General features: G+C 43.4%; 1 protein-coding gene and 1 non-coding gene across 2 annotated transcripts in view; one reads left to right on the plus strand and one right to left on the minus strand.

The window, feature by feature from the left end:
* Positions 1-25,197, plus strand: part of LTA4H (leukotriene A4 hydrolase) — a 45,298-nt gene that overhangs the window by 2,529 nt on the left and 17,572 nt on the right. The gene's annotated exons all lie outside the window — the stretch shown is intronic.
* Positions 24,111-24,182, minus strand: TRNAD-GUC. Its single transcript has one exon. It is a non-coding gene; the product is annotated as a tRNA-Asp (tRNA).

Below are 25,197 nucleotides of genomic sequence, written 5' to 3' on the forward strand. Positions count from 1 at the left end.
CCCCCCCCCCCCCCCCCCTTTTGTTTTCAAGATACAGGAAATGTTATCATGGACCATTTTAGATTACACACAGCATTCAGTGGGTGAGACCCTCCCGACAGTAAATTTTGAAGAACAATTAGGGAGTTATAACTGTGAAGAGGAGCTCAGACCTGCAAAATTGCTCAGTAGTTTATATTTCCTAATCCTGAGTAATTCACCTCCTCCACAACATTAAAATTAATAATCTAGCATGCAAGGAATTAATCTCTTTACAGTAGCAGAACAACTGCCCCAGTCAAAGTGACAAATTCAGTAAGTGCTCTTTTCAACAAGCAATTTTTTCTGTTCCACACATTATAATTGTGTGTTTGAGATACTGCAGCAGTGTGGCCTCCTGGCAGGTGAGCCAGCTGAAGGGAACTGAAACATTTTCTCAGTCACTAATCTAATTTGGTGAGGGTAGAAGGCATGTTAACATCTCCATCAGCCCTGCACCTGGATCCTCAACTCAAGTGGAAAGGCAGTTCAGTCTCCTCAACTGTTGGTCTGATAATTTCTTAGCATTTGCCCATTGTTGGTTTGTCAGATGTTTTGTTAACACATCTAAATCCTTCTGCTGCATTTTTTTATCCATCTGTATTCCTACATCTCTTTCTTTTATTGCTCCTATGATGCTGATACACAGAAATGATAAAGCTCTTCAAGTGACTACGTATTTTAAACTTTTGACACAAGGTGGTGTTTACACAGCATTCTCTTCATCACAGTGCAGAAGAAACAGACCCTTTAGTGATTTATAAACCCTTGAATCTGACATTTTCATATCAGAGACCCACTGATTCTGACAAATGAGCCAACATTGGCATGCTCCATCTTTTTAATTTTTCTTTGCTCCCAGTCATCAGCTCTGGTTTAGTCTATGTATTTCTTCCTCCTACTTCTGAGTACTTTACTCCTGTGAAAAATATAATTATATTAATGGCTATTACCTTCTGGAGGTCTAAATTTTATTCCAATAGAATAACAAAGACAGCAATAGACCATTTCTGATTAGATTTTATCTCTGCCCATTGGGAAAAAAGCCCAATTTGCACAGATAAGACCTGGACAGAATGAGAGCATTAAATGCCCTCTCCGTCAGAGACAACTAAAATCTGTTGTCTTTCTGGTTTACAACTGCCTGTGAAAGGGCTTTGCCATCAAGAGATCTGCCAGTAGCAAAACCCAGCCTCCAGCACATCCTGCTTGCTCCCTGCTGGATTTCTACCAGCCAGATCATAGTGCAGAGGCAGCACTTGTAACACCGGTGAGCAACCTCGGCCAGCTCCATGCAACTTCATCCTGAAAAAGGTCTCCAAGCTCTTTGGTATAGGTCTTCAAGAGGCTGCAGGGTGAGTAGAAATGGCAGGAATTGGCCATCATCGTCTTAGACTGAACTCAATGCATGAGCACTAGCAATCACTCGATCTCTCTGGAATACCCAGCACAAAAATTCAGCCTCATCTCCCAAGTCTTGATAATGCCTGTCCTTACCAATGCCATCTTGATAAATATTGTGCACATAACCTAAATATTTATTGAGTTTTGACCTATTTAGACTCCTGAATGCTTCTGAATAACGCTAATATTCAAGACTGCTAAAACTTCATCTTAGCTGCTGATGAGCTAAAACTCATCATAGCTGCTGAGAAAATCACAACCCTTTAATAGCCTGCAAGCTGAGCTTCTGGACACAGTGTCAGAGCATCTTTAGCATCAACAATTCATCCAGTAGCTGCAACTTGTTGTAGGTGTTCCTGTACTTGTGCACTGGGAAAAACTCCCTTCAGTACACATTTTGATTGCCCAGTTCTCTGCTTGCTGAGCGAGGCAGCACAGCCACATCACACTGATGCTCATCTTAGCACTGGTCACCAAAAAATGCAAAGTTCAGCTCCAGTTCTCCAGGTAGGAAATTCCTTCCTGAGACAGGCCAGTGCTTTCTGTCTCTGACAACACCTTCCTTTAACATCTGCATCCTCTTGGAGCAGTGATGCTATTACCAATAGAAGGAAATCCACAGGAATGGATTAAACCACACCCCTTGCTCACATACTAGACAGGAATGGCTACAGGCTTTGTGAGTGGAAACCAAAGACAAATCTAATTTCTTAAACTCAGCATTTCTTAAGCAGCTCTTTGTGCATATACAGGGAGTCTTAAGAATTACTATCTCATTGCCTATTCCAAAGCTTAGTGAGGAGAGGAGTGGAGAGGAGAGGAGAGGAGAGGAGGAAAACAGGCAGACTTTCTCCTGAGACTGCTATTCCTCCTGTCTAATTCTGGGAAGGCTCTTCTGGACCTGGTGTCGCAGGCTCTCCCATCAGCAGCCTCTGCAATGACTCTGGTGACTGCTTCCTCTCCCCTCTCTGGAGCCACCTGGAACAGGTCTTAGCTGGATGGGGTTCCCGCAGGACTTTGTGATGTGAACAGCCTACTGTGAAAACTGAAAACCAGAGCAAAGCTAAAAGGAGCTTGGTGTTTCCTCTCTGAGGTCAGGAAGAACAGCTTCCAACTTTTCAGTCATGTGTTGTTGCTCTGCCTTGTGCTCACAGAGTAGTCATATTTGTCTTGTTTCAAGGCTCCCAAGAGAGGCCAAAACTAAGCTACAACAGATTTCTACATTTCAGCAAGGACATATTGTGGTCTTTCAAGGAAAACAAAAAAAAAAAACAGTATTGCTGTTCACAGCTTGAGCTGCCACTGGAGCAACATGGCAATGCCTTTTTCATAAACCAGCCGGTGTTTACCGGCTAACTGGACCAGTGCTCTCACACAAAATCAGACAGCTTGCACATCATGCTCTGTGAAGCTTGCACAACTATCCCATCTTGCCACCTGCAACAAGTGCTCCATCAGCTTTGCTTATTGTTTCCTCTGTGTGGGGTCCTCTACTTTCTGCCATTTTATGAGACTTTTAATGCTATGCAGGCAGAAATTTGAGCAAAATCGCAGATCACATTTTAGAAGTATTTTGTATGCAACTCCAGGGTCTAGTGCCTATGCTAGCTGAGCATTTTGAGTTACAAAATGTAGGGGACATTGTTTACAGGGCTTATGTTCTTTAACACTTTGCAAAAATTGTTACAGTGTTGCCCTAATTTTTGCAATGCCTTCTGTTTTCAGCCTGATTCCCATATGGTCACACCTTTACAAGGGTTCAGAGGTAACGTTTGGGAAGCACCGATCTCATGCAGCAGTGTGCAGTACAGAACTAGGCAGCGAATTATCCTGTTCTCTGGATCCCCTGATGCAACTTCCCAGGTAGTGATGTTGATGGGACAGAGCCCAAGAGAAACACATGCTTCAAAGCAGCAAGTCACATTGCCCTAAACTATCAGTGACATTGTGCCTTGCCACAGTATGGTCAAATCTGATAGTGAGGGCCAAGTCCCAGCTCTGAGATAGTTCTGTACAATCAATTATAGCTATCAAACATCTGGAAATCTGAGATAAGCATGAAAAAAATCTCAGAATTTGTTTGGACATAATTTCTAAGTAGAAGAGGGAAGTTTCTGGGGAAAACCAGCTGTATGAATCTTCATTCCTCCTAATGTTTCTGCTTTTCTAATAAAAAAATATTGTGAGCCAGACTTTGCTAAAATTCTTATTTTCAAATTTCCAGTTCCAGAGTAGATCACCTAGTTAGCTGCTGACTTCTCAGGAATGAGTTGAAGGAGTCTAAAGCTGCTCCTTGGCACCATGAGCATGTGTAGAAGCAACTTGAGGTGTGCCAGCAGGAGCACAGAGACGGGACGCAGGCCAGCACCATGGCTCAGGCACATCACCGAGTGAGCTTGCACCTAGGCAGGAGAAGGCAGCAATAGCTCCACACTGGGGGTGTGCTGGCAGGCTGCCTTCTTCCCCAGCTGCTGGAAAGGTGGATGTGATTAAGCCAACTGTTATAACTATTAAAACCACTGGAACAGTAATTGCAGAGCAAAAGTAAGCCTGAGCTCCGAGTGTGGGGATGCTCAGATGTAATGGATTTGGTTAGCTTGTCACAGAAATGGATGAACTAATGTTAAAATTTGAAGTGTACCGGTCTCTGCAAATGTTACAGTTTTTAGCTTGTGATTTCCTTTAAAAAGCCTCTCTTTCTCTTTCACCCTCTTATTAGTTTTTTCTAACTGATAAGGACACTTGAATACTGACACTGGAAAGGAGAGCAAATTATTCTGCAGCAGAGACAATAATGAATGAATTGATCAATTTTTCTTTTGAAGAGGAGAGAACAGAGGGTAGGGAGACAGAGGAGGAAGTGCTAAATGTTCAATTAACCAAATGAACTAACAGGCTAAACTTTGGGGAACACTTTATATGATATATTACTATGCAATTAAATGTCAGTATGGTATTACGCTGTTACATTAAATTCCATTTAATTTCCTGTAAGCTCTCATGATGAAAATTCAGGCAAAAGCTGATTCTATTGATCTCTCTTGCTCTAACTACTGAACAACTCTTCAGAGGGCAAGTGACTTTTTTCCTCAGGTTAGTTACATGAGCTTCATCTGGGCTTACACACTGGGGGGTGATGATTTGCTTGTGTAAATGGCTTCACAGAGGCAACTTCATGTTTGCTTGCCTCCCTCCCAAGGCATTTGGGATGTCATCTTAGCAAATGTAGAGTGTGGATAACTTGCTATGTGATGCTAAATTTTTGTTGTTGTTTTCTTTCAGTATTGCCAAAATCCATGATGATGACTAATATTTCTCCCAGTGCAGAAGTAAGTCACTTTCTAAAGTGGTTAAAAAACACAGATTGATATGATGTGTATGTGTGTGAAATTAGTACTGCAGGCTTAAACAGCGTCATTTTGCCACCATGTATCAGTCTTCAATCAATAAGACTCTCTTCATGTAAGGACGAAATCTTACAATCACATTCAAGACTAACTATTCACTTAAAGCACAAAGGCAATCAACAAGTTTGTGTGAATGAGGGATGTTATACTAACATAGGAATGTACTGCTAAGTAGGGATGTATCTAACTATATTCTTAAATGCTCAGGGCTTTAATGAAAACCTTGATGGTTGGTCAGTTACTACAGCACTGAAGTATTATTATTTCATATTTATCTCATTATAGGGAACTTGACAGGGTTTCACACTAGTCTCAAATTACATAAAGTTGGTCATTCTCCTTCATTTCTCTTACTATCTGCAGTTTCTGTGGTGCACCATCAGCGTCAGTCTTGAAAGGAGCATAACCTCGGGAAAGGAAGAAGTGCAGCAGGTCAGGACTAAGATGGGCAAAGATTATCCAAGATGCACTGAGACCATGTAAGCTCCTACTTACTGATGTTGATTTGTAATTTTCATGAGTGCCATGATCAAATAAATTTACAAAAACATAATCCAGATTGCTGGAGCAGAGGAACACTGAACACAGGGCTGCTCTAACATCCTGTGTATTATTGGCCCAGAGCCACTGCCAGCTGCAACATTTTTCTGTTGGAGAGATGAAATTACTGCTCCTGAATGCACACAAATATATAAACAACTGATACAGTATAAAGCAATGGACATAAGAAATAAAACAACCTTCTGGCAATAAATCTTGTTGAGAGAACAACAGCCTAGTAAATCCTATCTAACATTTAGCACATCCTTAGACCTAACACTGACCTCTGTCAATACATTTGTGTGTAGATTTGATATGAATCGCTACAGTTTGGTATCTTGGTTTTCCTTTCACCCATCTGTTACTAACACAGCACATATTTGATGTGACTGTTCCATTTCATCTGAGACCCACCTAATAAAAGTTCTCTTTTATTTACATGAGTAATAACTACTAATAATTTGCATTTACAGCACATTGCACCTCCTCTTGAAACCGAAAGCACTTCATAAATGTGAGGAACAGAGGTTTTTAATACTTCTGAGAGGCAGTGTGTTATTTTCCATATTCAAAACTACAGAAGTTATTGCAGAGAAAGTGTCACATTCAGTGTTATGGCTGAAAGAGAAAGGCAGAGCCTTGAGGAGACTGTGAGCCCCTTGAGTGCTTTTGCCACAAAACCACCCAGCAGTAAATGAGAAAACTGTACACACTATAAAAAGGGTAGTCGCGCTGGATGAAGTCAGTAGCAGTACCTATGAAATACTAAGCCATTTTAGAGTCAAAGAATTTTTATGAAAACTGTTCATTTGAAGTATTTCCCATGGGGCATTTTGAGTCAGATTCAACCTGCTAAATAGAGGGGAAAAGTGCTAACTCACATTAAGGAAAAGGTCAAAGCTACACTGATTAGCAAATGTGGGAAATAACCAGGCTGTCTATAGTTCAACCCAAGGGATGCTGATAACTGGAGACCTCAGTCCTCCAACTCCACATGCCTCAGCAGACTCCTGCTGACTTGATGCTCCTCACAGCAGCGAACATCTAGTACAAAGGCGCTTTATGGGGCTGAAGTGTTCAGTAGGCTCCCTCTTCTGCACCACAAGGGTGGAGGGACCTGGGCTGTTATGAAGTCAGGTCTGTACCATCTCAGCGCCTTGTGCCGGGAACTACAGCAATATGTTGCCTAATAATGATCTTTCTAGGGACTCAAAAGGCTTTATAAATTTTTAATGCTCCAAATTCATTTTCCGATGGCCTTAATACAGGTTTATTATTTCAGTCTGTGAAACAATAGCTGGTGCATGTTCCCAGTTATTAAGGTCCTACCACTTTTTTTTGTTTCATTTTCAGCAGTATCTCCATTTTGTTCGGGGTCACTTTTTAAACAAGAGCCACAGCAACAGTTTTATCAATCTCAGCTCGCTATTCTGGGCACAAGATGCGGTGATTCAGGTCTCATGCAAATCAGTTTTAGAGTGGGTTTAACTCCCTGAGCTCCCTGCAGAGCTGCTCCTCCTTTACACCAGGGTAAGTGCAGGATAAGGATCAAGCTATTGGCATTCTCAGCTTCTCTTTCCAAGGATCTGTGTAGCAGAGTCTGCCTCTGCGATATGGGTAGTGAATATATCCATTCTGCTCCACTTCCAGGCATTCATTTCCTGTAACATAATTTTTAAGGAGTCTCTGGCCGTTCCATGGAGATTTCTTTTTTTTTCTCTTTTTAATCTCTCTTAAAGCCCTATTACAACTTTTAATTATCACTGTTTAATTTTTAAGTACAAAAAATCTGGCAGACTTGTTGAGCTGCTTAAGTCTCTCATTAATTGCTCCTAGTTAACACGGCCACTGTGTCAGCTGCAAGCTGAATAAAGGAGAGGGCAGCAGAGCCTGAAACCATGCATCTACCCACTCATGTCACTTTGTGGCACGTTTGTACCTGTGCTTTCCTGCTCTTTTGTCTTTTTAGTCCTTTTCTAATTGCATCATGAACACATTGGCACTGTAAGGTCTACAGGACCAAGACAGTCTTTGCTTCTGCTGGTGGTATGTCGGGACACCAGGCCCCCACCATGTCCAGCTGTAGTGCCCCTTGCTACCTGTCACCCCCACACCGCCACACCAGGACAGCTCAGAGCCAGTCACCCTTGCTGCCTCTGCTGGATGGTAAAGGACACACTGGTCTCATCTCCCATCTCTGAGCAGGGCTGGTGTTGCTGGGCAGCAGGGGTGACCCAGTCCAGTCTATGGATGTCCCAGCAATCTCATGCCCCCGATGGACAGGGGATCAAGTGAGTAAAGTTAGACACATTGCCAGAGCACAAAGCACACAGCAAGAGGAGACAGAGGGGAAAAAGTCTTGGGTTTATACCTCTTGGCTGCAGCAAGCTGTGAAGCAGGTGGGAACATTGGGCAGGCATGTGCTTGGTGCTGCATGTCTGCAACACAGCAGGTTTGCTCCTGCCTCCCACACAAATCCTGTGTGGTCACAGTTCACCCGCTGTCACCAACAGACAGCCTCTGATCACCATGGGTACAACCTCCTTTTGTTCCCCAAGGATGGGCAGGATGAATGCCCTGACACAGGTGATGAAATGCTCATGGTTGGTATGTGGTGTTTTCTGCTGTCTGAAGAGCGTGGATAGGAGTCCTCTCTCTGCAGCTTTACTCTTCCTTTATGCTTCTTCCTTTCTCCTCTTAAAAAAACTTTACACAGGGAGATTTCTGTGTTTCAGGCAATCACTCACTTTTATCAGTGCTTCTTGAAGAGCTCATGATTCCTGGTTATTTATCTGATGTGTGTGAGTGAGAATGTGTCACTTGAGTTGTGTTTGAATGGAGAGAGCAAAATAAGTAATGGTACGATGTGTTAGACAGCTTTTCCTCTCTAAGATATAATGAGGGTGTTTACTGCTGCATTATTTTTTTCTGCAAACTCTGTTGTAAAAGCTCCTACTGCCACCATCAGGACATCAAAATATATTTTTTTATACAGAACACAGCATCAAAGTCAAATAAGTCAGTACACCCAATAAAAGCATGACTAGAATGTAAACCTTTTGGATGCACAGAACAATATATACTGGATTGGAAATTATAACAGTGTGTCTCTCCAGAGAGACGTCCATAAGGAAAAGTGTGTGTGGGGAAGGTTCTGTAACTTGTGCAATAGTCATACAGTAAATAAAAATCTAAGTAAAATAACTTGCATTGTACATGCTCATGAACGTGAATTAAAGGAGCATCTAATAATAACACTGTAAAGACATTAAGAATGTCTTTGCCTGTACTTCAGTACAAGATGTAGAGCTCATTGAAGACTCTCTTCTTTCCACATAGTTGCTGACTGTATTTATGAATTCTCAGTCAGCTTTTGAGTATAATCTGGAAACCTAAACTCTTCAAAAGTTCCTTCTCCCACTTTGCACATGCAGTCACCATTTTCTGTGAAATATTCAACTAACACCAAATACAGCCAGGAACTACCACATCTACATAGCTATCATCAGGAAGTCTTGGTTGAGGCTGGACTGGGAAGGATGTCATAGATGGAAATTATCTCCTTCTAACATGATTTATATTAGCAGAGAAGTTGGTCTTCTCTCCATAGTTTCATGTAGTAGCTTTGTGTAGTCCAAATAAAGAAACACTAATACAACAATAAATAATAAAGACATTTCTGAGTACATTGCAATGCAACACACCAGATTTCTGTTATAACCAAGCATGCCAGGAAAGCATGCACTCTACTGCTTCAGCTGCATTAAGTTATTGTTTACTCATATTCACTAATAAATAATGTCCTAGTCCAGGTGAATATGGTTTGTATGTTTTTGATGAAAATTAAAGCCTTAAATTGAACTGTCTTCCTTAAAGAAATTAAGCTATGCTCCTTCAGTATTAGTAGCTCTCTACCTACCACGTAATTGTTCCAACCCACTGCTCTGCTGGTGGTGCTGTGGCTAAGCACCCCAGGAGTCCCAGGGGGTGTGTAGGCAAAGCAAACACATGTGTTTTTCAGGCACACTGAAATGGTAAGTAGATATTTACTGTCAGCAATTATGTGCATAGATTCTCATTGTCTGACGACATCATATCATATGACATTTAAGGAAAGCTCTTGTGACTTTACTGCTTTAATGTGAGTAACCAAGTACTGAAAAATTTATAGGAAGAACCTTTGCTGCCCTAAATCAAGAGGGACTGGTCTTTGACAGCAAGTTGCTTTGGGACACATTTGTCCTTTGCTGGTTGTATGAAAAAGAACTTTCCATAATTCCCACTAATTAATTTTAAAGGAGATGCTCAATAAAGTGAAAAGCAATGGGAGTGGGGGTGCCCAGGGAGTGAATAGTCATTCATTATGGTCATTTATGGGAACAGTTCTCAGAACAGGTGGAGGTTTATCAACAGTTCAGTAAGTGGAAGCATTTGACCCTGATGGGGTTACAGAAAAGATCACAGGGAAGTCTGGAGGCCACAGGAAACAAAAAGAGGTGCAGAGTGAGGGCAAGCACCCTGCAGTACTGCACTGCACAGCTGGCAGTCTGTTGTGGGAAGGATGGGGATTTCTTCTGGACTACACTTCTTGACGTGCTGGGGAAATACCCTGGGTCAGCAAGGAGACTGGAAGAGCAGGAGAGTACAGGGTACAGGAGGGCTGGCAGGTCTGAGTCTGGCATAGCTTCCAGCACTGGGAATGGGGCAGGAAGGTTCTCAAGAGTGGAACTCCCTGTAGTTAAATTTTAAGTTTGGAAGAGCTTTAGACCAAAGGACCAAAAAGCACCAAAGCAGCTTCCCAGTCTGCTTAGGAAGTCAAGGCATGATATCAGCTAGGTAAATGTTACTGCAGACCAATGATGTCCAGCAGGTTGCTGAGAGGAGGGTGCTGCTCACATCCTGGGTGCACATTTACAGACTTTCAGGAAAAACACCTCTGATTGTCTGAGTTTCCATGGAGGTCTGTGGTGGAAGATGTGGTCCTCAAGACCAGCCTCTAAACCATATACCATCCAGTTTTACATAGCACTAACAGCTCAGATTACATCCAAATAGGAAAATGGTGTGGCTGTGTCATTCCTTCAGCCAGTTCTCCCCATCGTGGAAACATGCTCTGCCCATTCTCTGCTAGCTGAAACTGATGACTGTCTTAATTGCATTGCCATATTGCCACTTGCACATGCAATAACCACAGTCTGTAAAGTAATCAGAAGCAGAAGGAGTAGTTTTGTATGAGGTGGAACTAGGAAGACCTGGTAGTGTCTCACATTCGAACTATCTGGCATCAAAGGAGGTGTAAACTCTAGCAGATAACTTTCCTCTTGCTGAGAAAAAATGGTTCATAATGGCTCTCCTCCTTGATGCCTAAAGATGGCAAAATGTCACAGCCTTCCCCTCAATACAGGCACTAGTAGGATTTTTCTTCCCATTATTAACCTTCATTTAACCCTACTGAGCATCATTTCTTCGGCTCACAGTAACTGGGCTAAGCATAGCTGGTTGTTACCCCTCTATTTGTAACTAGCCTCAGACACACTAAGAGTGATTTTGTTTCCTAAATGCCCACCTTCAAACAAACCTGCCTGTACACACCAGCATACTGACCACCTGCTAGCCTCCCAGCAAAGAGCTAGAAGAAGCCAAAGTTAGAAGGCGGCTGTATTCCTGACACAGCAGAGTAGCAGAGACATAGGTGGGTGTTTTTGACCCTCCAGGGATACTCTTTGCAGGAAAGGTATCCCAGTAACCAAAGTCGCGGGAGTCCTACTCTCAGCTCTGGAAGACATGTTGGGGTCATACTGAGAGTAGGACTGAAGAAAGTTGCTATTCTCTGCACTGAGAGCTATACAGGGCAATCTGAAACAAAATTTAAATGGGAACAACAGTTTTTGCTTTGTGCTCTCCAGAACCAGAGGCAAAAATGCCTCCTTTGTGTATTAATGCACTGGATATGTGAATGGCTCCTTCTGCTCTCTTTCCACATTTCAGCTATGTTTGCATACTGTATTACAATTATCTACAAGCAGGTATTATAGGGAAAGATTCCAATTCTGAATATTTAAGTAGTCAGACTGGATTGCTGTATCTTGTACAGAGATGAGATTCTTTTTGTTTCCATACAAAGGCATGGAAGGGGGGTGGGGGAAGGCAAAGGGGAATGTGGGAAAGGTATGGAAAGATGAGGAAAAAGCCACCTGGAAAGGGCAAAGGGAAATGGAGAGTGCTCCACACACAAGCCTACTTTGGCTCATGAATTTAACATGTGTGTAATGTTTCTTACAAGAAGTCATGTGAGCAATTTAAACTATCCCCTAGGCAAGTTTAATCTGAACAAGCTGCTCTGAGACAAGCTAAAAATTGCAAGGTTTAATAAAAAAAGGGTAGGCTAGAGTCAGCAGAGAAGAGGATAACACAGGAGGGGATAGGAAGGAGAAAGGACTAGGATGATATCAGAACATTAAATGAAATCTTCATGCGCAAATCTTAATAATACGTTACACTGAGATAGAAAAGACTGAAAGGAGTCATTGCATTAAAATTCTGCACAGTTGGAGGTGTAAGTCATGTAAGATAGCTCAACATTTACTTCATATCCATGAAGAGTGACACAGTTCTTTTAGCTCATTTGCACCACTGCTGTTTCTGTGTCCTGCATTGTGTCCCTACCATTAGGTGTCACCACTCCACAGCAGTAGATTTCTAAGGAGATAAATCTAGAAAGTAGTGTAACATCACAAATGCGGTATTTCTTTCTTAAGGATCCCCAGGCTACTCCTACAAAACAATCTTCCTGGGTAACAAGCTAAGTGTGTGGACAGAGTGGTACTGGATGAGACTGGGCAGATCCCCAAAACTTCTGCCATTTCGGGAACAGTTTGGTTTCAGGCTCTTCATATTGAGGTTTTAACTTCTGGGTATGTTCAGCCTCAGCACTGCAAAGCAAGGCTTTTGCCTGGCTTTCAGGGTGCCTTGCTTGCCTTGCTTCTTGGCTCGTCCTCCACTTATGGCTGGGACTGAGCCTTTGCTGCTGCCCGCAATGGGTGATCAGCCCCGCACATGATGCAACTTGGCTTCACATCATCTGAGAGACCACTAGTCTAGTTGTGGATTCACAGGCCCGAAATGAGTGGGGTTAACACAGATAGTTTTGTTTCATTTGGAAAACACGAATTGTGTTCTCTCTTCTCTGTCTCATGTACCATAACTCTCTACAGCTTCCCTATGACATGAGACTGTACTACAGAGAGTTAAACATTGTTAGTACGAAACCACTATTGGGAAAAGCATATGTCATCTCCTTGACAAAACAGATTTTTGAAATTACAGCAATATTTGTTAACTCATCACAATTACTCAGATGATCAGTAATCCCTGCGTGGAGCTAAATAACTCCTTACATAGAAGCTTTCATCATAAACTGGAAACAATGGCCAAAATGCCTAGATCAGCCAGATTAGGTATGTGCAAGCTTGGCTTCCTAACAAAACCTCAGGCAAACCCTGTAAGTCTTTGGCTCCTGGCACAGCTGCCTGACCCAACTCTCTGAAAGCTGGGAGAGCTCCAGCCCCCTGAGCACAGTGGCCAGGGCAGAGGGGTGAATTGCCAGACTGTAACCGGCAATGTCTGTCCAATTAATTCAATATCTTAAAAAACCAAGAATTCTTTGGAAATTCAAGATTAAAATTTCCTGCTGTAACTGACATTTACTTAGCAACATAAACAAGTGGCTGAAGGACAGAACATGAGTCACAATGTGGAATTAAAAATATTTGTAATCTTTGCTAACGGGCGAGCACCCTGTCACGCTAACTGTGGCTGACGAGGTCATTTTGGCCTGAAACTGTGCAGACTTGTTTCTCTGATGTGGCAACTTCTTCCACACTGTTGGGACAGCAACACCAACCTAATGAAGTGTGAGGGCCTTGTGGCAATAATCTTTTCTTCCTACCTTCCACCCTAGTCCCATCAGGGGAGGAAGCTAGAGTGTTTTCTTTCCTTGCAATGCTCTCTTGCTTCTTAAATTAGATGTATCCAAAGATACTGAAGAGGCCCCACAATGTTAGGCTCTGTGTATAGTACACATGCCTTCCTCACAAAACTCTGTAGTCAAAATCACAACATAGACAAAGGGGAAACTACTCTCATTTAGCAAAAATTTCTAAATCAGCCATACAAGGAGTCTGTGGCAGAGCCCGAACATGCACAACATTCTCCAGAATCCTAGGCAGTATCAAGACCCATGCTGAGCATTCCTGTGTCCTTCCAGTCAGACACTACACTTCTGAATCCAAACGAGCACCTTGTAGGACATACGGCCTGACAGGGACAAAAGCAATATATCTAATTAAGAACATAACTGATTAAGAGCCTCCAGAAGCAGACCAAACCAAAGGCCCAACTCACTCAGTATCTTTTTCCTGTTTAAGGAGAACAGTTTAAGAAAGATGAAGTATGGAGTGATTTTCCCCCAATGTAATCTCCCAGGTTATAGAAATCAGCACTTTATAGATTTCAGGAGTTGGAAGCTGTGTCCACTCACAAATGTTTTAAAGGCACTGTCAGATCTAGGCTTTACGACTGTTTAACTCTTGAACCTGTTTATATTCCCAGTATCCACAACATCCTGCAACGAGTTTCATAGTTTACATGGCTGCATTTAACTCATTTAACTGCATGAAAAAGAGCTTTCTTTTGCTTGCCTGCTTGCCAAAAATTCCACTGAGTTCCTCCTAGTTCTCCTTTTATGAGGAACAATAAATAAGCATTCCCAGTTCATCTTCTCCAGGCCACTTGTGATTTTAGAGACATGTATATTAAAACACATTTAAAAATACATTCCCTGACCTTTTATCAATGCCTTGACGTAAACATATAACCTGTTTTATATTACTTGGGTTGAAGCCTGCCATGGCTATTGTCCAGCTACATACTTTAGCAACAGAAGTATGTCCAGCCAAGCCTCTTGCATTGTTTTGGATATTTGTCTAGCAGTAATGCTTCTTCCTTTTTAGAGTTTGGTAGGAAGTATTTATTTTAAAGTGAGACTGGATGAATACTTCCCTCATTGGACTGTCTCAGACACTCAGAGTGCTCCTGCTCCAGACCTTAACTGGAGGAAAATTGCAGAGGGATATTGGCAGTGTAAGAAGGGCAAGTGCTGCATGACCCATGATCTGGACTGATGGCTGGAAAACCTCACCTGCTGGTGGATGTGAGTTCCAAACCAGCAATTTTACTTCCAGCACCTATTTGTGTGCATGGGGATTTGCCCCATGTTTTGAGGTTTGCTGCCAGCTGGAAAAAGGCATGGGGTACAATTATACATTAAATGCAAGCTGAAGTCAAAACTAGGTGTAGCTGCTTATTTCTAATACATTCAGGAGTGAGGCTCTGCAGTGTGAAAGGTCATATTTCCTTTTGATAAGACATAAGTTGAAGTGAAAGGATTTCCTTTTGATAAGACATAAGTTGCTGTCCCAGAGGAAACAGGGGCTACCCAGCATGTCTGTGCCTGCTTGTTTGTTCATTTCTTTAAGGTATTTGGTGGACTTTTAGACTCCCTCTGGCAGCCCATACATTGGTGTAAAATTTACCCTGCCAGGAGGTGCTGGTAAGTTAATGAGGGGAATCAACTAGAAAAAAAAGAAAAAAAAAAAACAAAACAAAAACAAAACCAAAAACAAAGCAACAACACTGAAAAGATAAATCTATTGACTCTCAGTAGAAATATTCATTTTTATATTCTGAGAGTGGAAGGACAATGAGAAGGCTTTGCGCTGTGCTTCATAAAAAACAGGTGGGGAGGGATGCTGGGGAGGCTTTAAGGGGTTATACCTGGTTTTGGCACAAGACTCCCCATGGTCTGTCTGTACTGCTCCTGAGACCCACCTCAGCAGGGTCTCACTTCTCCTGAGACCCACCAAAGGTCAGTGGGGCCATGGGCTCCTTGAAGTGCTCCCTGCAGCCCAGCCCTGGCTTAACAGGGGCAGGAAGGTAAAAGGTGCCAGTATGGGGAGCTGAGGTGCATGCTCTATTCCTCACAAAAGCCCAAATCCTTTGTTGCTCACTGTTTATTCTCTTAGTTTACAGAGGGCATGAGTGAAGGAAGATCTCACTGCTGGTCCTGACACATCCAAATTCCAAAAGCTATGGAAGATATGCAGTCCCCTTGGCCACCTTGGAGTGCCTGAAACCAGATTCTAGATAGGTAAATGGGCTGCCTGGGACTTCAGCCAGATACCTGCAGAAGTCAGACACTTTAAAAATACGTGTATTTGAGCATGTCTTCTGAAGAAGTCTCTAAAACTTATAATTTCTCCTTAGTGAGACCATTTGAGCCGAAATGACATCAGCTTCTGCCATCTAATGAGCATCTATGCTATTGCTAGAGCCATCTATGCTATTTCTTCAGTCCAGGCTGTGCAAAGTCTGCCCAGGCATCCTGATGAGTGCCCAGGATGAGAGGATCCCACATCAGAGGAGTCCAACCAGTTACAAGCAGCATTTCTTAACAGGCCTGAGGGCCTGTCTGTACCTTGATGCTATTCTTGTTCAGTTGGCATTTTCAGCTCTGATCACTTAGGATTTCTTGAACCTTTATCTCTGCTGAAGATGGTCCCAGACAACTCAGCAAAGACCTTTCTGAGGTCATGTGCTGAGTACAATGGAAAATCATCTCAGTCAGCTCTCTGAGATGAGGCCATCTGAACACAACCAGTCTCAGGCAGTAAGGATGTAGCCCCAAGGTTTTCCCTCAGGCTGGGGATTTGCCCCACCTGTTTCATCAGGGAAGCTGAGGGAGAAAGGGGGAAAGGTCTGCAGTTTATGGCCCAGAACAGCTCTGCACAAACCTTCACAGGAGCCCTTTCCTCTGGGTGCGTGGCTGTCCTGGTTCAGCTAGGATAGGGTTAAGGTTCCCCAGCAGGGAGAAGGGATCTCCAGCCGAGTTATTCATACCATGCTGACTTCAGGTCCAGCGCGGCAGAGCGGGAAGCTTTCCTTTGTGGCTTTTGTCACGGGAAGCACGCGTTGTGGGCTGGTTGTGTTCACTGCGGTATTTCTCTGTATATCTTTTGTCTTGTTTACTGTTATTACAGTTTATTGTTGTTATTATTGCTATTGTTGTTGTTCAGATTGTTTATTACACTGTTGTATTAAATTTCTCCTTGTTTCAACCCCAGGGTTTATGACTTACTCACTCTGAGGGTAGAGGAGGGACAATGGCAACGTGGTCTCTGGTCTCGGCAGGGCCTAAACCAGCACAGTGGCCTTTCCTAAGAATGTCCTGCTTCACAGGAGGAGTTTGCACAGAAAGGGCACAGTTACAGGCATCCTAGTGTAGCAACATCACTTGTCTGAGGTTATGCAAGGTGGGCCAAGAGGAGATCAATCCCACTGCTGAGAGCATCACAGGTATGGAAACCTCAACGGATGGTGTGCTCCACAGGTTTCTAGTGAAGAGAGTGTCACCTGAATAGCAGACCTAATTCAGTTCGCATGTTATGTTGCATGTTATGTAACAAGTTGCAGAAGAGGCAGGAAGGCAATTCTGCCTTACGAAATAGCCACACCAAAAACAACTATGAGAGAAATCAGGAAGCTACTGCCTGTGTTGTGAAAAGCTGACTATGCCTGTGGTAATTATCTCCAGTTGTTCTCAGGCTTGGAGCATCCCCAACACAGACAAGGGGGAAATCCGCGAGTACATCTTTCTAGGGAGCCTTCCCATTAGGGCAAGAACACTGTGTGAGCTTTGTGGGTATTCCTGCAAAGGGGCTGAAATCTCGGGGCCAAAAGAATAACAAACAGTGTCAACGAATGAAGAACACTGCGGGGAGCAGCTCATCACTGCAGAGTAAATGGTGGGACTTGTCAATCAGTAGCCTAAATGAGGATAAGTGAAGGCATACCTGGGTTTGAGAAGTAAAGAGGACAACAAACTGTGAACAAGCGGTTGCTGTTCACACCCTCACAGCCCTTCACTGTGAAGTGATGAAGTCTCACATTATCAGTGATTTTGAAGAAAGCATTTATCTGTCTTTTTTGATAATACTTTTGCTTCCATTCTTCTTTTTTTTCCTCCTCAATAATACAGTATTGTTTGTCTAAACCTCTTTCATTTCTTATTGTGAAAAAGCAGAATTTGTTAAGTACTGGCATGAAATTTTCCCAACTTGACCTCTACAAGTTGAAGCCAATGTTGCTGCCAGGCAAAGTCTAGGAGAAGGGTAACAGAGGCAAATTCCAATTTAAAAACATGAGATTCTTCTGTGCCAGACACAAAGTCTTTGAAATTTGGAGGGACTGGCAACACCACGTAAGCATGTGTAATAATATAAACACTGCTCTAATGCTTGAAGTCTTCAGATCACACTCCAAGTCTACACATAAGAGGGGGCAGAAATGTAAAATCAAATGGTTTGCGACAATTTCCTTTAACAGCAGAACCAGAGGAAAGCACATGACTAAGTTTTTCTTCCAAAATTGTAATACAAGCTTTTGCTGTTTTGTAAATATTTCTTCTCTGCTCCCATTCTTGAGTAAAGACACCTGTAGTTGACATGTATGAGACTTAGGCTTTTTGCTGAAGCTTTTGGGTAATATGGTATTTTCCTGCACAATTATTTAATTTCTACTTGTGTTCTTGCTCTGGTTTGCATTCCTGCTCTAAACTTGGACATGAGGGATAAATATCCAGATAATTGCATGCAAAAGCTCTGCACCACTTCCCTGAAGAATCAAAAACAGCTCAAAGAAGCATATCTAACTAAAAAACCATCAAGTCTAGCTAAGGGAAATCCAACCTACCAATCTACAAATTAAAACTATTGGCTCAACAATGAGCTCAACAGCAGCCTAATTACTGCATGTTATACACTGACCAGAAGCCATTGCCTCAAGTGAAAGAGGGAGGAGATGGATGTACTTCTGTCATCTGCTGGTGAAAGTCAAGACTAGATCTAGGCACAACTCAGTAGCAGTCCTACCCCTAAAACAATACCTCGAGTTTATCCAGAGATTAGTTTGTACTGATCTCCAGGGAAAAGTTCACTTAAAGCCGAACACTATGAAAACAGACATGAAATCTCATCTTGGAAACCTTTATATATCAGACAACAGAGACAAAAATCCCTTTGTGAGTTTATTCTGCAAGAAGACAAGTATCTGCATCCTATTCAAGCAAAGTGCTTATGAACATGCTTTGTGTGAAACATATATACCATCCCTTTTTTTTTCAACACCGATTATTGGATGCTTAAAAATTAGTACGAACTTCTTTGGTATTTCATGGAACAGAAAGGACCCAATCACCCAGATTGTTTTAAAAATTGATAATTGAGAAGATTATGAAGCTAATAATAGGTATAGATACATAGAAAACATAGGTGATTTCTTCAAATACTGCAATTCTGTCTGTATAACAAAGTTTTGTGTGTGCTAGGCTTCTCAGTTGGAGAAGGGTGCTGCAGCCCACTATGGATAAATGTGAATAATGTGACCAGAAAGAGGAAGTGTTGCCATCCATATTTCAAAAGCTTTTACAAAGAAAATATCTCAGAAAAACCAAAATGCTGAGCAAGCTAAGTGGTGTAATAGGCATTTAGAGTCAAATTAACAGGAGAGTTAACTCTTCATCATCTGGATTTTCATTTTTGAGGCAGGAATTGTCCTTAACTGAGCCTGTCATGATGACATCTTGAGGTTGCCAGACCTCTGCATGCAGTTATATAACATCCTCTTGTAGAACAAAAGACACAGCACACCTTGAAGTAGTAAAATTGAATAGTGTCATAACTAGAAATGCAAATACAGGCAGTAAAAGTGGCAATTTTAAGGTTAGTTACTTAATACTGTATCCCAAAGTTGTAGATCAACATTTTCAAATGTTTATTGTGATTTTGGGTGCATTAGTTTCAAAATAATATGAGTGACTCTGAGCATCGGGTTTCTATGATACCTTAAACATAGCACCTAAAAGCTGAGGCTAATTATTCTGGTGGTGTAAGCTGTGTGCATGTCTAAAAACATGGAAGTTAAAAAAAATGACTGCCTGTGCGAAAGTATTTTAAAAATCAGAAAAAAAATGAGGAACTGAAAAAATTACAAAATAGATTCCCTCTAAATTAAAAGAAGTATGATGGAAATTATATTTAACAGACCATTTGACATGTAGAAATACAGCTGTATGAAATGATTGTTGGCTTCTGCAGGGAAGACAGGACTGAGAAACCATCTCAGAAAAACAGAAATAAAATAGATGCTCTAAAGCTGCTCAAGAATAAATGCAGGATAAACTATCAATAAGATATTGCTTTTAAATATTTTTCACCCTATTTGTCCAAGGAAACTGGATCCATTACTGGTCATTCATGTACAAAACTGAACAGTTCCTTGTAAATCATTATGCTCAAGTATTAAGTGCTCGATATGTTAAGAGCTACTGGGAAAAAAATGGACATCTAATTTACCCTTATTATAAGCTAACATGGAAAGATGCCAGGCTATTCTGAAGGAGTCATAAAACCACAGCATGCATTGAGATCAAATGACTGATGGTGGCCTGGGTATTTTTTAATTGGCTGGTAGGTCGGCATCCCATCTGGTTTAGATTAGCATTGCTCCACTGACCCAAAGTGGGCTACAGCAACACACAGCACCTGAAGACCCAGACCTGTGTAAAGAGATTGGAAATGTTCAGTGAAAGGACTCCACCACCAGCTCCTAGGTGGCACGATGTGCTCACAAACCTGCATCCTGCTCTGCAACAGTTGGTGTTTCAAGGAGCTGAGGGAGTGGGCCGCTCCCTGGGGGCTGGTGGGGCCGTGCTTCCACCAAGGGCACAGCCCCGCAAGCACGCACAAAAGGTGAGCAGGGCTGGGATGGTGGCAGCGACCAGGAACAGCCATGGCCCCGTTGTCATCCTCACACAGGTCTTTTCCTAGGAACTGATTGAAGGCTGGCACCATCACAAAGCTTGTTGGGGGCACTGGGAGCCAGATTCCTCAGTGCAGGGAGAAGACTGCAGAGCTTGCTGGGGTCCTTGGGGTCCACTGTTAGTGGATACTAATGATGACAGGCTAATCTTCTTTAATGAAGATTAAATTCTTCCAGGATTTTTTTTTAAAATTATTTATTTGATCAGCTTGTTCAACATGTGTAGGTATCAGAAGCATATAGCAGCTACTGATGCTCCAGCACCTTCTGAGGAGCAACCACATTCCCCTCTCCTCTTACCAGCCAAAAGGTTTAGCATCAAGGAGTCTCTGTAGAAGAATCAAGGTGGAATAGAGAGCTTGTATCCTCCTAAATTGTCAGTTCATCCCACTTACACTGGATGTCTTGACCTGCAAGAAAGCTTGTGAATAATTTGACATTATCTATTCCTGCTATTAGCCCTTGCTGAGCACTTACAACAACATTTTTTTACTCTGCTCTACCTGTTCTACCTATTTATTGATTAGTTTCCTTCTAAGTGAGAACACAATTAGCATATTTTCAGTAGCTGGTTCTGTTTAAGTTTCCCCATTGGGACTGCCTAGAACAATTGCCAAGAACTTATTTTTAACTAGGCTTAAAACATAAATTCATTGCTATAGTTATTAAGTTTAAGAAGGGGGTCCTCTCTTCTTTTCCTTGCCCTTAGAGTAGCCAACAACATAAAACTTCCAAGATTCTCAGTGCTCATAAGTTTGTGTTTCTTCATTACTAATGATATAAAGCAGTTTCCAACATTTGCAAGCAATTGTTTGCCTTCCAAAAATCTTTCTGACAAAGGTTAATTAAAATGTTTGGCAGAGTTAAGCATACATAAACCACACATATTTAAACACACATGTAGATACAACACAGAGGACAGAATACACAGAGTTACACAGTACCCAGGACTTGAACATGCTTAAACAAGACGCTTTAACAAGGTGCTGTTAACATGCCCAGGCTGAACCTCCAGCCCAGACCTCCCCTCAGCGCTGCTTTGCTACCACACTGTGTGTGTGATTAGCAAGGCTGCAAGCAGTATCTGACTTCCTAGCCCACTCTTGTCTTGCACCTTTGGCCACAGCTTTCTCTCCCAGCCATAAGGTGATACAAGCTCTCCCTGAGCTTTTGATAAGGTGAGGATAATAAAACACAAACATGATGGCAAGCCAAGTGGGATGACTAGAAACATCAAAAGAGATGCAGATGAAAGCTGTATGTGGATAATTCTGCAGGCATTTGAAGACAAAATCAGGGCAAGATTTCTGCTAGCAATACAACAGTATTTGTTCTCCAGATTTCATTAATGCCAGTCCTTATTCAAACTTCCCTTCTGCAAACACTGCAGGAGGCTTCCTGACAGGGCTCCCTAGCCTTGTGCCTCCTGTGGACTTTGCCCACAGGGAAACCAACTGGAACCACACCAGAATTCTCACAGGGGTCCAAGGTAGTGTGGGCTGCTGGGGTTGAGCTTGCTGGCATCGCTGGTGGTGTTCGAGCAATGCTGGCTCCACACTGCCAGGTGGGGTGTGACAGCACCGTGGGGGTGCATGGGAAGGATTCCATACCACAGGAGAGGGGAAGGTTTGAGCTGACCTGAGGGAGACTTAGGCGAGGACAAAGGACCCTGCAGGGAGAGAAAGGCTGATCTTATAAAAGGTCAGTGCTCAATGCCCTGAGCACAAATTAGAGTGACTTCCCAGGGCTCTAGAAGCTGCATGTCTATAGCAAAACTTTGCCTCTTGAGTAGTTTGCCTGTACACTGTGAAAGCTTAATCTGAAAACAGGAATCCTGACTAAGCAGGTATGGAGTTGCTTGCAAGACTTTTTTTTATGCCTGAAAAGCACTGTCAGCGTATTCCTGTTTTGAATTAATTGCTTTTCTAATACCTTATTGTTTTATGACAGCTGAAACTGCCTGACTGGATGCCAACACATATGAACTACTAAATGGTTCTTAGATCTTATTTTACGGTCCATCCTCTGTTTTGAAATAAACTGCCTACTAAACAAAATAATTTTCCTTGTGTCTCCAATGACATATATGTGGATTTTGAGAAAGGGAAGTGGGCATGGGGGGAAATTCAGAAATTGCAAAAGGAAAAATGTTAGGGTTATTTCTTCTTTCTATAATATAAGCAGCAATAGATCTACTGAAATTTCCTTCCTCTCCTGTCTGGGTTTGCCTGCATGTGGCTGGTATATACAAAGCTCCAGAGTGTCACTGTTGATGACACTGCATGTTACATCCCCTCTTCTTCATGTGCTTCTCACATCCAGACGGGACAGCTGAGGTAGTGGAATGCTTTTGGGAGGCCCATGAGCTATGCCGCCAGCTGGTGAGCCCATGTAAACTAGCTCTTAGTCTTGCACTGTACCTCAAGCCTTGCATCCCTCCTGTGCCTGCAGCTCCCCACAGCTCCTGGTGCACTTCTCCTGCGGCTCTGAGCACACAGGCTGAAAACGTGCTGTTTTGGAAACAGATTTCTAAAGGTGACAAAAGTTAGGTTCTGCATTTGGCATCATCCACGGCTTCCAGCAACGTTTTGTCAAGAGTAATCACCCTTGGCTTCCAAACTTTGCTGTCAAATTGGATCTCAGCTCTTACTCCACAGAAATAATTTTTCTTGTGTACATGCTCACTTGAGTGCTTGCTGCTGTGTTTGTGTGGTTGATGCAAGGTCACTCGTGGTACAGAAAAATTTGCTTTCAATGCCTGGGTCATGGTGTCAAATTGGTTTTATTTCAACTGTCTTGAGTACACAAAGCTGGGCCAGAGCAGAGCCCTCTGGGCCTCCTGTGCTGAACACCAGGCACAACAGCCCGCACCCCTCGCAGCCAGGTGCCTTGGCCTCTTGTCTCAGGTCCTAATTCCTTACCCTTTTTACATGTGATTGGCCATGGTGCTCTTTCCCGACTTGGAGAAAGAGAAATTTGAGCAATTGCATTTACTGCTTGGCATCTGCCATCCTCCCACAGAAGGGAGATCTCTATTAGTATCCTTGTGCTAAAATGTTAACAAATAAATAAATAAATAACGCATTTTGGCTGCAGGAATAAAAAAAAAAGGAGGTGTGCCTAAAAAAGCATTTCCAATGATACTAAGTAAATGCAAGCAGGGATGTGAGTCTCACAGTTGTTTTGCAATGTTTGCTAGTGCAGCAGTTGACACCAGCCTGCTGGCTGGAAGTGTGGGCTGGGGCTGGGACTGGTGCAGCCTCAAGGCTTCCCGGTCTCCAAAGTTCTCACTTTGAAGATTAAAATGAGGAGCTTAATTACCACAGGCCAGGAAATGGCCTTCAGCCTTCCACATTCCCCCTTCTGCTATGTCTGTTTTACCTCTCCTGCCATGTCCATTTGACCTCTTCCTACTATTTCTACCTGATGGGTTTTTGCTGAGGAGGTTTTTTTTTTCCCCATCTTGATTTAAGAAAAAAGGTGAATGTTTAAGGAAGGCTTAATTAAGCTCCCTATTCAGCTGTTTGAGCCATTTAAATATGAAAATACTTTCCCCACGTGTTCTCCCAGTTCAGCAGCTGAGTTTGTAACTCCTTCAGCCACGCTGCAGGCCCCCAGGATGCCTCAGCCCTGAAGCAGGTACGCAGCCAGACCCCGGCTGTGTTTTTCTTCTGGGCTTCCTGTTTTAAAGTCGTTGTAAGTCTTCTAAGGGCTGTCTGGCAGCAGCTTTGATTTCGCAAATAATTGCTTTTTGCCTCTAGGGTAGAGGCGACGTTAGGAAGGGGAGGATTAAAAAAATACATGTACCTCCCCGTCGGGGAATCGAACCCCGGTCTCCCGCGTGACAGGCGGGGATACTTACCACTATACTAACGAGGAGCTGTACTGGCATCGCCCCTCCGGCAGCCCCCAGATGGCGTCTCCCGCTCGCAGCCGGCCGCAGGGGCGGACCTGGCCATGGCGGCCAACCGCTCTGCCCCGCGCGCACCCCGCACCGCCCCGTCCCGCAATGCACCACGGGGGCCACAGTTCACAGAATCACAGAGCCGTCTAGGCTGGAAAGGGCACTGAAGATCATCCAGTCCAACCATTAACCTAACACTGACAGCTCCCAACTACACCAGATCCCTCAGTGCTATGTCGACCCCACTCTTAAACACCTCCAGGGATGGGGACTCCACCACTGCCCTGGGCAGCCCATTCCAACACTCAACAACCCATTCTGGAAAGAAATGCTTCCTAATGTCCAGTTTAAACCTTCCCTGGTACAACTTGAGGCCATTCCCTCTTGTCCTATCGCTTGTTACTTGGTTAAAGAGGCTCATCCCCAGCTCTCTGCAACCTCCTTTCAGGTAGCTGTAGAGGGCGATGAGGTCTCCCCTCAGCCTCCTCTTCTCCAGACTAAACACCCCCAGTTCCCTCAGCCGCTCCCCGTACGACCTGTGCTCCAGACCCTGCACCAGCTTCGTTGCCCTTCTCTGGACACGCTCGAGTCATTCAATGTCCTTTTTGTAGTGAGGGGCTCAAAACTGAACACAGGAATCGAGGGGCGGCCTCACCAGTGCCGAGTACAGGGGTCAGATCCCTTCCCTGTCCCTGCTGGCCACGCTATTGCTGACACAAGCCAGGATGCCATTGGCCTTCTTGGCCCCCTGGGCACACTGCTGGCTCCTGTTCAGCCGGCTGTCAATCAACACCCCCAGGTCCCTCTCTGACTGGCAGCTCTCCAGCCACTCCTCCCCAGGCCTGTAGCGCTGCTGGGGGTTGTTGTGGCCCAAGGGCAGCCCCCGGCATTTGGCCTTATTGAAACTCCTCCAGTTGGGCTCAGCCCATGGCTCCAGCCTGCCCAGGTCTCTCTGCAGAGCCTCCCTACCCTCGAGCAGATCAACACTCC

The sequence above is a fragment of the Athene cunicularia genome, assembly GCF_003259725.1.
Source record: "Athene cunicularia isolate RWA chromosome 1 unlocalized genomic scaffold, athCun1 chr1_part2, whole genome shotgun sequence".
Classification (NCBI taxonomy): Eukaryota; Metazoa; Chordata; class Aves; order Strigiformes; family Strigidae; genus Athene; species Athene cunicularia.